The sequence below is a fragment of the Anastrepha ludens genome, chromosome 5 (assembly GCF_028408465.1).
Source record: "Anastrepha ludens isolate Willacy chromosome 5, idAnaLude1.1, whole genome shotgun sequence".
NCBI classification, from domain to species: Eukaryota; Metazoa; Arthropoda; class Insecta; order Diptera; family Tephritidae; genus Anastrepha; species Anastrepha ludens.
The window spans coordinates 52,606,483-52,622,795 of NC_071501.1; positions in this window are offsets into that span (position 1 = coordinate 52,606,483).

The following is a 16,313-nucleotide window of genomic DNA, read 5'->3' on the forward strand; positions in this document are numbered from 1 at the left end:
AACGAGCTCGCGCGCGGATTCTGACTTGCTTCGATATTGATTACTTTTTCAAGCTGGAATTTTTTTTAATTCAAAACATAAGCACATGAAAAATTGGAAAGTACTAAAACTACATTTTTCATGCCACAATTGATTGAGAAATTTCGGCCAACTGTGCCCACTATTCATTCAGCTTGGATAGAAATACATGAGAACGGCAAAGATATACAGGCCAGCTTCAAAATAACTATGATGATGATTATGATGATTAATTGCCGATCATTAGACGCATAGGATAACTATTCACCTGGAAATATCTCGGGTTTTTAACGAACAGAGTCCAGTAGACTTAGAATTTAAGAGTTCTCAACTATTAATTTTGGTATCGCTTTTCCAGCTGGGCATTACAACAATTTCAACGTGATGATGGTATCCTACTATTAAAGTTAAAGAGGAGGCTTTCAGATTTATGATATTCAATTCTTTAGACTAGAAAGGTTATCATTCACTGAAAAAAAGCTTTACTAAATATACATAAGAGATATAATGAAACCAATCCAAGTGTGTTATGACTTGTCACCCGAAGACGCGTGAATCGTTACTATTCTTGCTCTGCACGACTCATTGAACCCTAATTACGCATCAAACTAAGCACGCAGATAAATGTTGGTCACAATAAAAACCATACCTGTGAGAGAACAGTAGGGCAGCATTAGATTTCTCCAAAGCTTTCGATTTGTTAAGCACACGAAGCTAATAAAAATTATCGAGACTTTATCTGTAATTGGTAATATTTCGAGATCAAATATTTAAACAGGATCACAAAGGAGGAGCTGCGAATCGATGCCGGCAAAATTAAATCCATAGAAACCAACGCCTTGCTCCATAAAAAGTTCAGAGTTCATGAAAAACCTTTTAAAAAAGTCAAAAACTTCACATATCTAGGGTGACAGGTACCACTGAAGAGGGGAGCAGAAAACGATTTTAATGTCAGAACCATAAAGGCCAAGGTAATCTCAAAAAGATCTGGTTTTCCACCAACGCGCACGAATTTTTAGTTCGAATGTTAAATTCGTACGACTGTATGGATGTGTAGATATACCAGGTATATACCTTTTAAGTGAGACTTTCAGCGATTAGTCCATAGATGTCGCTAGGAGGATTTTTAAACCTTCCCAAATGTCTTGATTTTTTCGTCTGTCATCTGTCAAAAATATTCGGTTCATTGTTTGTTACGTTTCATACAACAATGCATTTTTGTCGCTCTTAAAAATGTCGAATTTCATGCCTTCAAACTACGATTTGCGGACATCGTGAAACTACTTGTGCTCTCCCGGTTCAAAAGAAAGTCTTTTTTGTATCGAATCGTTACGGGTGATGAAAAATGGGTGTATTTCTCCAATTCCAAGCGTAAATGATCGTATGGTCCGCTCAGCCACAAGCCAAAAACAACGGCCAAACCAAATCGCTTCGGCCGCAAGGCAATGCTGTGTGTTTTCTCTGATCAGCATGGTATGATTTGGTACGAGCTATTAAAACCAAAAGAAGCTTAAAAATGGCGCGATGATTGGTTTGCGGTCAAAGACGGGAAAATTTATCGCTAGCGATGGCTATTATTTTGAAAATTAAATTTGTAACCATTTTTTGTTAATTAACGATTGAAATTGAAAAAAAAAATCTCATTTCATAGGTACACACCTGTTATGTGGCACGGAAATTGCAAACATTTATAAACCGATGTCTAAGAACTATTCTCATGGCCTAACAACTGGATCTCAAACGAATAACTATTTGATCGAAGCAAACAAAAACCAATAGACATTAAAATACGACAGCGAAGATGGAAATGGATTTTCCAGCTAAATAGTTTTAGCACTTTTTAAAAATTGAGAAATCTCTCTCATGGACTTAAATTAAGACGAAAGCGAAGAGAAAACAACCTTGTACCCAAAGCTGACGCGATTTCAACGAATAATAATAATGAGGAATTTTTACACGAATAATTGCTCGATACTGGCATTAAGAAATGACATTAATAGCTTAATGCCTGTGTATAATGCCCTTCAATGCAGGATTATTTCATCATCGACGAAGGAGGTCAAACTCTAACTGAAGGTGCAAGTCGCTGACACTTGACGGCGCGTTCTGCAGTTTGTTCCTTTTTTGGGCGCATCCAACCACAATACAATCACCACTAAAGTCCAAAATCAGTTAGACTGAATTATCGCCAGCGAAAGATGGTTCCCATTTACTGTTTTCTTCACGCATTCGCGCCAAGTCGATTGCTAGTAGAGCACAACTAAAAAACTGCGGGACAGCTTAATGACGAAGTGCTCTAATATACTCAATGGCACACCACTTGCGGTGTTACTTTTTCTCAAAAAATAGTTCAAACCAAAAAAATACCGTATCCAGACTGCAATTTGGGTATGTTACAGTCTGTTACATAAGAGCGTGGTCACTGTTACACGTAGATAAAAAATCAGAGTGTCCTGTTTCTTTTTCTATGACATAGAGGGCATCTCAGTCCTTCATGATTTTTGTAAAAAGTTAGCTGTCTGTCAAATTTAGTCTTCAATTGAGTGGTTTTTCGAAATGAGTGCTGTTTACGCCTCTCGCTTTGAGGCAATTTTTCTATGTTTGCATGAAAAAGGACCCAAATTAACGCAAAGCAGTTAAAAAAAGCAGTTCGTTAGCAAGTGGATAAATCGCTATAAAAAAGGTCGATAACGTTGATGATTTTCCTGAGCGCGGAAGTGCAAGCAAAGTCTCAAAAAAATACGTTTGCATTGTTCTCGAAAGATCCAACTTTGACTTAACGTGGAGCTGCTGTGAAATTGAAAGCAAAAGGTGTTGACATATCTTACGGAACGATTCGCAGGCACTTGCTTGCCAATAAACTGAAATATCGCAGTACTTTGGAAAAACCAATGTTGGGTGCAAAACACGTTAAAAAACGAGTGGGATGGGCGAAGGAAAGCTTCCACCGCGAATTGAATCCTCCTTCTGGGCATTTTCGAGCATCAAACATGCCTGGACAACCTCCACCAGTAGGATTCGGAAAATTTGGAGGTCTTTTCCGGTAGAATATGCAGAAAAATTAGTGGAAAGTATGCCCGATGGTGCGAGGCCATAATTGACAATGCAGGAGATCGGACTTGCTACTGAGGTATTTGCATTGAGTATTGACGACCAAATTATCAATAAATTTGCGAATTTTCGAAAAATCAGTTGTTGTTATTTATGGTCTTATGTAACAGACTGTATTTATCTGCTGACGAAAGGCTTCAATGGCAGTGGCAAGAAAGTGGGTCTGATCAGATCCTGCTTGTACGCCAATGACTATAATTTTAAATCTGCTTATTTGCCCGAAAATAATAATTAAAAGTAAAGTAATACACAACGTGAAAGAAAAGCTCTATTTAAATTAAAAAAAGTTGTTTCTAGCACCTATTCCCAACACGTACATTAATTATATTAGCTGCATGACAACAAATTGGCTATTATAGCAGCTAATTTGAATTAAACATAGCCGTCTTTTTTTCCGTGTTTTAATGTTCAATCATCAAACTAAATATAATATGTCAGCCAACGCATCCTACATATTTATTTACACATACATATAAACGTAATTCATTTCAAAGCATTCCAACTCAATTACGCATACGCACCGGTGTCCCATTACCTAAATTGCGCATATGAAAATGCAAATAATTATGCACGATTTATCGCGCGTAGAGAAAACAGAAAACCAAATATGAGAAAACCATACGGGAGAGCAGATGAAAGCAACAAGGTGAAGGCGAAAAAGTGAAAAAACGGAATATTATGAAATCAGCAGAGTTAAGGTGGCTTAATTTTAAATCCCAAAGGCGAAAATGGCGAATTGAAATATGGAATGAAAAGGTGGGGAATAGAGTAATAAAAAAAATATTTATAAAGTGTGCCTTTTATACTTATTGTTCCGCCAACGGCACTCATTTCCACATCTCTACTACTTGTGAAGAGTGTGTGAACTCTAATGTGCACTTATGAACTTTAGTCCTTGCTAAAGCGTGCTAATACATATAACCGGATATATGTGGAAGCAGATGATTTGCTGCACACACATATAGGTATTAGTAAGGGATTGTCGGCGTGTGTGCATGTGTGGGTGCGTAGTAATAAAAAGTCATTTCCATTACAAATGAGTTTATTATGCAACTTACACACAGACACACTTAGGCAAAGAGCAAGCAGCGGCGTGTGGTGAGCGGTGAGCGGTGAAAGAAGAAATCATGAAGGCACAAGCACCATAAGCGGTAGAAAATAAATGGATTTGCATATGATTAGTAGACAAGTGCCTGAAAAGCAAAAAAATAACGGCGACCAAGGATGCGCTAGAGGGAGTTTATGTAAACAAAAGACAACACAGCGAAAAGTGAAAGTTCATGGGTGGACGACACAAAAGCCAATTGTTCGCGAGATAAAGAGACAAACAGACAGAATACCGACTTATAAAAGTTAGGGAGAAAAAGTTCTTTTTGTGCAGCTAAACAAAGGAAAAACGATGTTTTAATAATGAGGGCTTTATGCCTAATTTGTGTGTGAAATTATTAAATGAGCGATGAGAGTAAATAAAATACATAATTAAAGGAATAAAATGCATAAAAGATATTCATTTTAATTTGAACTTTTAGAGTAAAAATTCAGAATGCAAACATATGATCTTTGTTTTGATTAGCTTCGATTAAAGAGTAAAATTATGACCTCTGAAATGAACTAATGATTGTTACTGAATCAAATAAAGGATGGTTAAGTTTCAAAGTCCGGTGTTGATTTTGAATAAAATACAATTTTTTCAGGAAATTATTGTCATTTCTCTTTGTTTATAATAATATTGGTACGGAACAACAAAAAATACGTATGGAACAAAATATCGTCCAAATAGCCGCCGCGGCCTTGGCGGCACACCTCCATCCGATGGTCCAAATTTTCGATGACGCTGAGGCATAATTTAGGTTCTATGCCGTTAATGTGCCGAATTATCTCATCCTTTAGCTCCTGAATTGCTGCTGGTTTATCGACGGACACCTTTTCTTTCAAATAACCCCAAAGAAAGAAGTCCAACGGTGTCGTTGACGTTTAGGTGTGGTTCACATTCAACATCGGCCCTTGAAACTTAACCACCCTTTATTATATACAAGGTGGCGCAAAATTAATATCCAATTTTGTTACTGAATAAATTTTTCATTAAATAAAAAAAATTATTTTGACTAATGTCTAGTTTACAAGTGTCAAATATGATTGACGAGCGATGCCATTTGTAAAATTTATAAATTTTCCGTTGGGGTGACTAATTTTGTGCCACCATGTATCGGGTGTTTTTTAGCTGTACAAGACCTATCGATATCGTTAACTATGGTTTAACGGCTCAGAATGGCAAACTGTGTTGATATTTTTCTTCAGTTCGGTTTTGCAAGTCATCACGAATCGTTCAACGCCAGAACAACGCTTACAAATTGTGTAAATTTACTGTGAAAAAAATAACTCTGTTCGCGAACTTCATAGGGTGAAGTGTTGAAAAAGACGTCGAAATGTTGATTGATAGACGTCGTTCTCAACTTTTCGGGTTTTGTCTTTTGTTTACCTGCAAAATTTTACATGAGGATCTTGGCTTACGTGCCTTTAAAATGAAGCTGGTACAAGAATTTCAGCCAAATGCCAAACGTTTTCGTTTAATTTTTGCTGGTTGGATTAATTTAGATTTATTACTCAGATTTATTGGAAAAAGTAGTCAAAAATTGAATTAATCGATTGTATAATATAACTCGTAGCCGCGCCGGTTATATGCCGCATTTTATATTCAATAAATAAATGCCATGCTTTTACCAATTATCTACCAGAATATAATAAAAAATAATAATTCCAACAATTTGTATAAGCATTTTTAGTTCTAAGACTCTTAAAAAAACACCCGATATATATATTAAGGTACAAGGTCCCGACGTGAACCTTCCGAGGCTAGGCAACAAGGAACTACTTCTCAAAGATCTTGCAAGGCACCTCGGAGTAATACATACTAGACAGTAAATTGCTGTGGAAGCGCAATGTTGAGGAAAGGGTGAAAAAGGCCAGTAACGCGTTGTACGCATGTAAAAGAATGCTGGGCGTTACTTGGAGTCCATCACCCTCTCTGCTGCACTGGTGCTACACGACAGTAGTTAGACCGATATTCCTGTATGGGGCCTTAGTATGGTGGACTGCGACAAGAAAACTGGCATACTTAATGCCACTAGAAAGGATTCAACGACTCGCTGCGCTGTGCATAACAGGAGCGATGCAAACCACTCTAACGGCGGTGCTGGAAATGATACTCAGCATGCCACCTATTGACCTTATGGCGGAAATCCGCGAGGAGGTTGGTGGCTGCTGGAATATTCATCTGCAGAACCTTCGGGTACAGCTCAATAGGAAAGTGGAGCTCAGGTTGCACAGACTATATGACTCCGTACTTTAATTGGGAGAGAAGGTTTCACACTACAATTGAAGAGGAGGGATGGCACAAAGGCATGAAGCCAGCAGTATTTTCCAAGCGGAAGTTTTTGCTGTGGGGAAAGCCACGGAGCCAGTCTACACTAGAACAAGAAAGAACTCAACAATTAATATATACGTGGGCAGTCAAGCAGCAACAAAAGCAATAAGCTCATATTGTATTAAGTCCAAAAATGTTCGACGGAACAGGTAGGCCATAGAAAGGCTAGCCGCAAACAGTAGGCTGCACATCTATTGGGTACCTGGTCACAAAGGCATTATGGGGAACGAAATAGTAGATGAGATAGCAAAAAGCGCTGTTAGACTACCTTTGAACAAGAGAACGTTATACCAAAACCGCTTAATATCTACTATATCCAACGAAATGGATACCACATGAAAAGGCGAGTGGAAGCTAGGTGGATTAATCTGACCACATGCAAAACAGCAAATGTTATGTGTAGAACTAATGACTAAAAACTGACTCAATTTGTACTTACGCTCTCGCGAAAGGACTGCCGAACTATCATAGGTATGCTAACAGGTCATAATCTATTGGCTACACTTGCGTAAAAGATAGGCATTTCTAACACTGACAAATGCAGGAAATGCAGAGAGGAAGTTGAGGAAACTTTAGAACACCTTCTGTGCGTTTGTCCGGCATTATTAAAAACGCGAGTAAAATGCCTGAGAGCTCCACTGTTTGAGGGTCTGGAGGACATCTTAAAAGCGAATCTTCCAGCGCTGCTTAGATTCGCCAAAAGCGCTGACATCCTACATGATGTCTACTTTAGGTATTCATAGAGATCGGTCACCATCTGGTATCGCTAGGGGCCAAAAGATCTAGGCGTGGCTTATTGCCAACCAGACTAATTTCTATAGAATACTTGTTTTCGATATCGCTTCTCCCAAATTGAGATTCAAGATAGCATTCTAAGAAAAAAAAATTACTACAAAACTAAAAACAAAAACGATTTGTAATTAATAAAAAAATTAAGTGAAATTTTGGCAATAAAGGAAAACAGTAGAAAAAATACACCTCCTGTTGAAAGTAATGTGGATCTAAAGCCCCAGATAATTGAAAATGCGTTGTTAGTTGTAATAAACTAAATTATTAGAAAAAAATATATAAAAATTATTTTTTATAATATAAAATTTTATTGTTTCCGGGTTTTGCAAAAGTTTTAGTTTGATTTACATATTTATAATAAAAATAATTACAGTCAGTTTTCCTAGGACAATATTTAAAATTTACATATCATTTGCTTCGTGATGCAATCATGGCGTTCTTTAGAAAAAATAATTCCTAGGAGGCTTAATGTTTTTGAGGGTCTTATCCGTCGGGTTGTCTATGAAGATAACCGGTACATGTATTTCAGTATGCGCAGCAGACAGTTTATGTAAAAAAACATGAAAACAGCGAGTTATCTGATCAACACGACTTGTAAACAAAATAAAACACCCTGAAGCAGCTGACACTTCATGGTTTTTTTCTGACGAAAAAAATGTTGACCAAGTGCAAGAGATCAGCCGCAGAAATAATCAGAATGACATGACAATGTTCTGGTCCCACAGAGGTTCCTGGTGCCATGCATACGAAGCTTCCAGCCCCTGTTATGGTTTTAGGTGTTGTTAGAAACAAAGGACCTGTCTTGCTTCCACACTTCTTTACTCAAAGATTTCGATTGAATTCTGCTGTATGCATCGAGATTCTGAGGCAGTAGTGAAACCCTGAATTGATACTACATTCAGTTACATCAGTTACATCTTTCAGCAAGACTCTGTTTCTTCTCACATAGCGATGGCTACAAAAAATTAGACGGCTGAAATTTCTGTGACCACATAACACCGGAAATTTCGGCTAGATTGACTTATCATATAATGTCGTGTAAAAAATTCGTGAAGTTTCATTAAATTTTGTTTAAAAGAAAAGCTAATTAGTTGTAATCTGCAGACGCCTTGCTTACTTGCCTTAATTCTGTTCACCTACTTCATAAACAGTCCCTGTTATTTTGGTCTAGGCACATAAGTTGTATTTAGTGATTTCAATTTGGTGTTTTGAATGACAAATTGACTTGATTTACTTTATTTGTTTGTTTACGCTCGGATTAAAGTATTGACACTCAAAACACCAAATTGCCAAAACAGTATGCATACAGATGTTGTTGTTGGTTTAGTGACACTGCCTTCACCTTCGGCATGAAAGTTTTGTGTATGGAAGAATGGGCTCACCACATGAAGTGAGGGAAAACTCCAGCATTGGTGTGTAAGCAATGCACAGTGTGGTACAAAATCCAATTTTTTTTTTGAAATTTCAAATTTTTTCGAAAATTTTTTTTAAAGATCATTTTTTCGAGTGGTCCACACCGGTCCACTTGAAATCAACTTGAGTGATGTAGCCACATATTTCAGCTATGATCTCAAACTGAAACCTGTTGCGTAAAGTTGCGCAAATTAAAAATAATGTAACTTTTGTGCATTTACCCACAAGCAAAACGTTACATATGGCTTATGCAATTTTATGTAAAAGACAGAAAAAGACATCACAGACCCCATCAGCATTAAGAGACAACTAAAAAAAACAAAAATTTATTAAAAACACAAAATTATTATTATTTTATTAATATATATTATTACAATATTAATATGATAATATATATGTATATATAACACTATATACAATAAAATTATATATAATATTGTAATATAACATTTTTATCTGTCACTGGAGGAACGGGCATAAGCCGATTAGAATATTAACGAACATCTAAGAATTGCTTGTAATAATAAAATCAAAATGACGTATAGTTTTGAAAAAAAGGAGTTATTTATTTGTTTGCGTTCTTTAGAAAAAAAAGTTTTGAGTCAAAGAAGTTAGAATTACAAGATTACGTTCTTGAGAAGCTTCAATACCATGATGATAGTGTGAAAGAATTGAAAGATCAGGTTTTGAAGATTGATAGTAATTTTTGTAAAGATATTAATATAATAGAAAATTAGAACGATCTAACAGACATTGGGGTCGCGTATTAAATGAGAATGCATCTTGGTTAGCTGAAAAAATTGATTTTCCCTTAAACGACAACTTTAAATCCTCTTCATCTGGCTCTGGTAGCTGTACTAATGTTGGCCGCCCCGTAAAAACATTCAATGATGTTTGCGAACGTTCCAAGAGACGTAAAGTAGAGAATTTACGTAAATCAAGCGCCCTGAATTGGCTTATGCTGCATCAGTAAATTTGCGTTCAGAAGGTAACGTTCAGGGTGCAATTTTAGTGAGACATGTAGCACATACTTCTAAAATGGTTGAAGACATTACTAAGCCCATTAAAACTTTTACCTCTTATACCAGTGAAAAATTCAAAATAAAAAAAAAAATAAAAAAATTAAAAATAAAACAAAATTTAAAAATTAAAAAAAAAAATTTAAAAAAAATTTAAAAAATCTAAAAACAAAAAAAAAATGAGGAGAGAATAACCTTACCGTAGACCTCCACGTGGTACTCTCTGGGGTTGTGAAAAATGTAAAAATGAACTCACCAGCTAATTACGGAAGTAAAAATGTATTCAATGAATTTAAAATTTGCTAAAATTAAGGTCAGATTCGTCATCACTGATCCTTAAAACCCCTAAATATATATTTTCAGCTTAATTAAATGAGGTTTTGAATTTTGTCCGCCAACGCCTTCTGGTCGGACCACTGTGCAATGGTCAGTTGTGTCAAATTCCTACTCTCTCTTCTATCTTCACCGAACGGGGATCCTAAAAAGTCTGCGGAATTATATCTTATATGCTTTACATTTCAGTGTATAATAAAACAGAGAGAATATAATATATCGTTCATCTTCCGTCAACCACTGCTGCGGTGCACTTGAGATAAAGATGAAGAGGCTAGAAATCCGCTTTGATGGTTTAAGAGTATTCGTAGCACGTTTTCCGATTGTCCCTGCACAAAGGCTTTTCCATTAATTGTTTATTTCAGTTTAATTTAATTTTCTAGTTCAGCTTAGGATCTACCATGACTATCAGACAATTTCCCTGCCTGAATAGTCATACTGGTTGACCAAATTGTATAGCTTTGGTAATTCAAAGCATTTCGGTTTTCGTCTTGACCGGCAAACAACTGTCGTAATAAGAAACGAATGTAACTGCACACAACTTCAAGTACATAAATGAGTTGCTTGAGTAACAGTTGAAGTCAGCTGCTAACAGTTGACATTTTTGCAGCATTTCCCATTTCGCCCATTATATATATACTTATATATATATAATTAGCGCGTACACCCTTTTTGGCTGTTTGGACGAGCTCCTTCTTCTATTTGTGGTGTGCATCTTGATGTTGTTCCACAAATGGAGGGACCTACAGTTTTAAGAAATACACTCGGAGGTTTGCCATCGCCTGGCAAGGGACGACCGCTATTAGAAAAAACTTTTTGTTAGTTTTGCTGTTTCACGAAGATTCGAACCTAAGATCTCTTTGAATTCCGTATCGTAGTCACGGCTACGACGGCCGCTAATCCAGTAATATTGACTTTAAGGCCTTGGTCGGTAACGGTAATAAAAACAATGTGTCACTTCCTCTGGAATACGCTAAGAAATTCCACTTGGAATAACTGTCTCATTTAAAATTCATCAGTAAATAACTTGCGTTGAAGTTGGCATTAGTTCATATTCATTCAGTAACTTTTCCAGCAGGGTATACATGTATATACTCATTAACATACATACATACTACTTGTACTCGTACATATACATCTATGCGTCTATTTGCTTCTGAGTTTCCCATTTTGTGCATTTAAATTTGAATAATAGCATTTCAATTGCCAAACTATGCTTGGCACATCAGACAGCCAAAACACTCTCAACTCTCATCCGAACACTGGAGCCAAGTGGCATTTGCAAGTTCATATATTTGCTATTCATATGATTTAGTAAAATATCTCTTCAGTGGCGAGTTCGATTGCGCTGTCAGCACCAATGAATTTCAGTTAATTTTCGCGAAGTAAAAATCAATAGTGGCGATAGAAAGCGAATTTGGCTGAAATCCTTGGCTGAATCAGGAATTTTTTTACATATATGGTGTATTCAAAAAGTATAGAGGATTTTGTGTTTTTTGTTTCAAAAATTATTTATTTATTCATTTATATTTATTTTGTCTCCTTCAAGGTAATACCCATGAGATATTACGCACTTGTGCCAAGGTTTTTTCTAATCTTCCAAGCACTTCAAAAATCATTTTTTTTATTTTGTTCAGCTCCTACTTCAATCTCGTCAATCGTAGCGTAGAATGGACCTCTTCAGTTTCGGGAGCAAGAAAAAGTCACAGGGGGCACAGATCTGGGGAATGCGGTAGCTGTGACATCATTTGTGTGTTGTTTTTGGCCAAAAAGTCGCGCACAAGCAACGATGTATGAGCAGGGGTGTTATCGTGATGCAAGAGCCAATTTTTGCTCTTCTACAAGTTCAGGCGTTTCTGGTGGATTGTTTCGCCCTAATTGCGCATAACTTGCAGGTAATATTCCTTATTGACTGTTTTAACCTGTGGCAAGAACTCATGGTGCACAACGCCCCTGCAATCGAAGAAAATGGTAAGCAAAACTTTTGCTACCTAATACATAGTATTACAAGCTAGCAAAATTTTCTCGTATGATTAGTTTGGTCATTAATTAAAAAAAGATGAATGGTTATTTATATATAAAAAGGCGATTAAACTCACTAATTTTGTACCAAATTTGAGAACGCAAATCAATGTAAATGTATGATTTGAAAGTTCTTCACGGCCATCATCTCATATACTTTTCTATAAATGTATCTATAATGGTTCGGAAAATCCTTGAGCCTTACAGTATTGATAGGCACTGAGCTCCTCTGCGCTTTAAAGTTTTTTTTTTTTTAGTTTTTTTAAAGAAGTGTTCACTGCATATGTATGGGCAACATAAATTTATATAGCCAACATAAAAAACAAAAACCTAAATAAAAGTCAATTTATATTTACGAGTACCTAACTATGGAAAAATGAGGAATAGTGGCTGAAAAGGACATAATTGATTTTCAAAATCTTCTTCATGATGATCTATACCAGGGGTGGCCAAACTCCTTGACAGTTCGAGCCGTTTTCCAAAAGTTGAAATTTTTCTCGAGCCGCAATTAAATACGTATTTAGAAGGTATGCAAAAAAGGTATCAACTCATTTGCATAATACAATTTGGAACTTAGTCTATCTACAAAACATATGCACCCCTCTCTGTTATAAGTCATGTGTCGTAATTCGATAAGCCATTTGGTTATCTCATTATTAACTGTACGCCGCCACGTAGGTTTTGATCGCTCGCTGCTTCTACTTATGGTACCGATCGGATTCCAATCCAAAGCTGAATATGCAATGTTGTTCAAATGGATTCAGAAAAAAAACAAGAGATAATTTAAAATATTTCAAGTCTTGAAATCTATTTTAGAATTCCGTCAATATTCCTTTTAGCCATTTCATATAATCATTGAGTTTTTCTTGTTTAACCCTGCATAACCAATCATATTTTTAATACATTTTTGCTTATGTTAGTCACATCGACTAACATGATCTAAAAACTGCTTCCAAAAAGTCAGGAGCACACCAGATACCCCTAAACCTATTGAAAAATAACTTTATGAATATTTTAGATTCTACAAGTAAAAAAAAACACAAAGCTTTTCAAGTTTGGTTTTTATTTTTAAACAAATTTATTAGTACTTTTATTCAACGAGTCTCATGTAATATCACATTTAGTTACTATTATAAAAAATATTAAAAGGTTAACATAAAAAGCTTTCTACTACTAAAAAGTAAACAATACTTATATATTAAAAAACAGAGGTTGTCTGTAAAGTTGGTTCACTGACGATAGTTTAACGTGACAACGTCATAAGAAAATACTGATGTGATGGTTGCAATTTTCAAAACAAAATTTTAATTTTATTTGTTTAATACATATTTTGTATGGATATATGTAGAGGAGGAGGTAAATGGAATCGCAATGGAAAAGGTCAAGTTACATTTACACAAAAGTGAAAAATGACGAAACATTTATCAAATTCATGAAAGATATGTTCAATTTCGATTGTGCATCAGATGTTAATAAGTCAACAACACTAAGAGGCAACATCATCGATTTGCCTTTATCAAGACACACTACCCTCGAAACACTCCCTTTCACTTCCTACTTTTCCTATCCTCTCCTATTCTCAACAGAGAAATGGTTCATTACCATTCACACACGAAGAAGGCATATGCAAATACAAGTATGTGAATTTATATACATATGCGCATATAGGTACATACAAATACATATATATATAGCTATGCTCACTCAAGTAGGAGAGAGCCAGATGCCGAACGTTGCCGAACGCGGGGGCCGATTGTGCCTCTTTGTCGTTCGTTCCGCGCTCTAGTTTGCAGTTCAAGCAAGGTAACGCCGCATGAGCAAGATAACGACGACTGAGCAAGATAACGCCACATTTTTTGGTGCGTGCAGCCGGCTACATCGAATTATAAGACGTTATCACGTCAAAACAAAGGACAAAATAAAAAGTTATTATTTTGAACAGAAGGTGTACAAATTAACTTTGTGCTCACCGCATATACTTTTTTTCAAAAAACTAAAAAGTATTAAAGGGTGATTTTTTAAGAGCAATAGGAAGGTTTTTCAAAAAAACATACGTAAAGTTCAGAACAATTCATGAAATTTTTATTTAAATCGATAGTACAACAGCCCATATAATTTAATGTTTGAAGATTATTTCATGCAAATGTTGACCGCGACTGCGCTCCAAATGGTCCATCCAATTAGTCCAATTTTGGCATACTCTTTCTAATGTTTCGGCCGGTATCTCACATATAAATGCTTTAATGTTGTCTTCCAATGCGTAAATTGAAGCAGGCTTGTCTGAATAGACATGAGCTTTAACATAGCACTACAAAAAATAATCTAAAGGCGTTATATCGCACGATCTGGGTGGCCAATTGACAGGTCCCGAACGTGAAATAAAATGTTCACCGAACTCGCCTCTCAACAAGTCCATTGTTACGCGTGATGTGTGGCATTTGGCATCGTCTTGCTGAAACCACATGTCATGCAAGTCAAGCTCTTGCATTTTGGGCAAAAACAAGTTGGATATCATTTCACGGTAGCGCTCACCATTCACAGTTACGTTACGATTCGCAGCATCTTTGAAGAAGTACAGTCCAATGATACCTCCAGCCCATAAACTGCACCAAACTGTGACCTTTTCTGGATACATTGGTAGCTCTTGTAATTCTTCTGGCTGATCTTCACTCCAAAATCGACAATTCTGCTTATTTACGTGCCCATTGATCCAAAAATGAGCTTCGTCGCTTAACACAATTTTTCGAAAAAAGTGGATCTTCGGCTAGCTTTCCAAGAGCTCATTTACCAAAAATTCTGCGTTGCGGTAGGTCGTTCGGCTTCAATTCATACACCAGCTGTATTTTCCACGCTGTTGAGTAACAGAGACCCAATTGCTGCGAACGGCGACGAATCGATATCGACGAATTGATGGTCATCATTAACACTGGCCGATACAGCTGAGATATTTTCTTCAGTTCGCACTCTACGTAAGCGTGTTGGTGGTTTGATGTCCAATAATGTAAATTGGGTTCTAAATTTAGTCACAATAGCTCGAATAGCCGCTTCAGTGGGTCGATTAAACTGACCATAAAATGCAAGAAGCGCGCGATGAACTTTCTTAACAGAACACGCATTTTGATAATAAAATTCAATGATTTGCAAGCGTTGTTCGTTTGTAAGACAATTCACGGTTAAATTATAGACCAAACTGAAGATGTTTGACAGTGAAACAAAAATAGCTAAAAAATCACCCGTTAGTTAATGCACAGCCTGGCTTACCGGCTCATACAATTACTGAAGAAAAAATTCCGACGTGGCAATAAAATTCAATAGACGTTACTCCTGGCTTAAAATAATTTTCTGTTGAGATAGAATGAATTAAGTTAATAACTACTCACTTTTCTTGTGATAATAATTTGTATAAAAAAATACTAAAATGTAAATTTCAGAAACTACATTTGCCAAAAATCAAATATCAAAGATGGGATTGGTTGATTGAACAAAGAATGATTTCACTCTTAAATAAATCTATATATGAAATTTATAAACTGCAAAATTTTACAAACGCATTTCATTTGGTTAACCCAGCATGATTTCAAAATTAATTAAATTGTACAACAACTACACATACATTTGTTGGTGTACTTTTTCATATGCATCCACCTGAGCATAAATTTGTATTTGTAAATTTAGAAAGCATGACAATCGCCTTAGGCGATTGAGTTTTTGTTTGTCTAGAATTCGCTGCATAAGTTTTAGTCTCATTAAGCCATAGAATATTCTTTTATCGGTAAGGTCTAATAGAGACGCGTACACACTTTTTGTGTGTTTGGCCGAAGCTCCTCCTCCTATTTGTAGTGTGCGTCTTGATGTTGTTCCACAAATGGAGGGACCTACAGTTTCAAGCCGATTCCGAATGGCAGATATTTTTATGAGGAGCTTTTTCATGGCAGAAATAGGATTGCCATTGCCTGCCGAGGGGTGACCGCTATTAGAAAAACTGTTCCTGCATTTTGATCTTTCACCGAGATTCGAACCAATGTTCTCTCTCTGAAATCCGAATGGTAGTCACGCATCAACCCATTCGGCAACGACGGCTTCGGTTAGAGGCTTATAAGCCTTTATTTTTACTATCCCTTACTTTTGCTTTCCGCCCGAATGATTTTCCAATTTGCCTTTCCGGCAAAGAAAGAGCCTTTCTC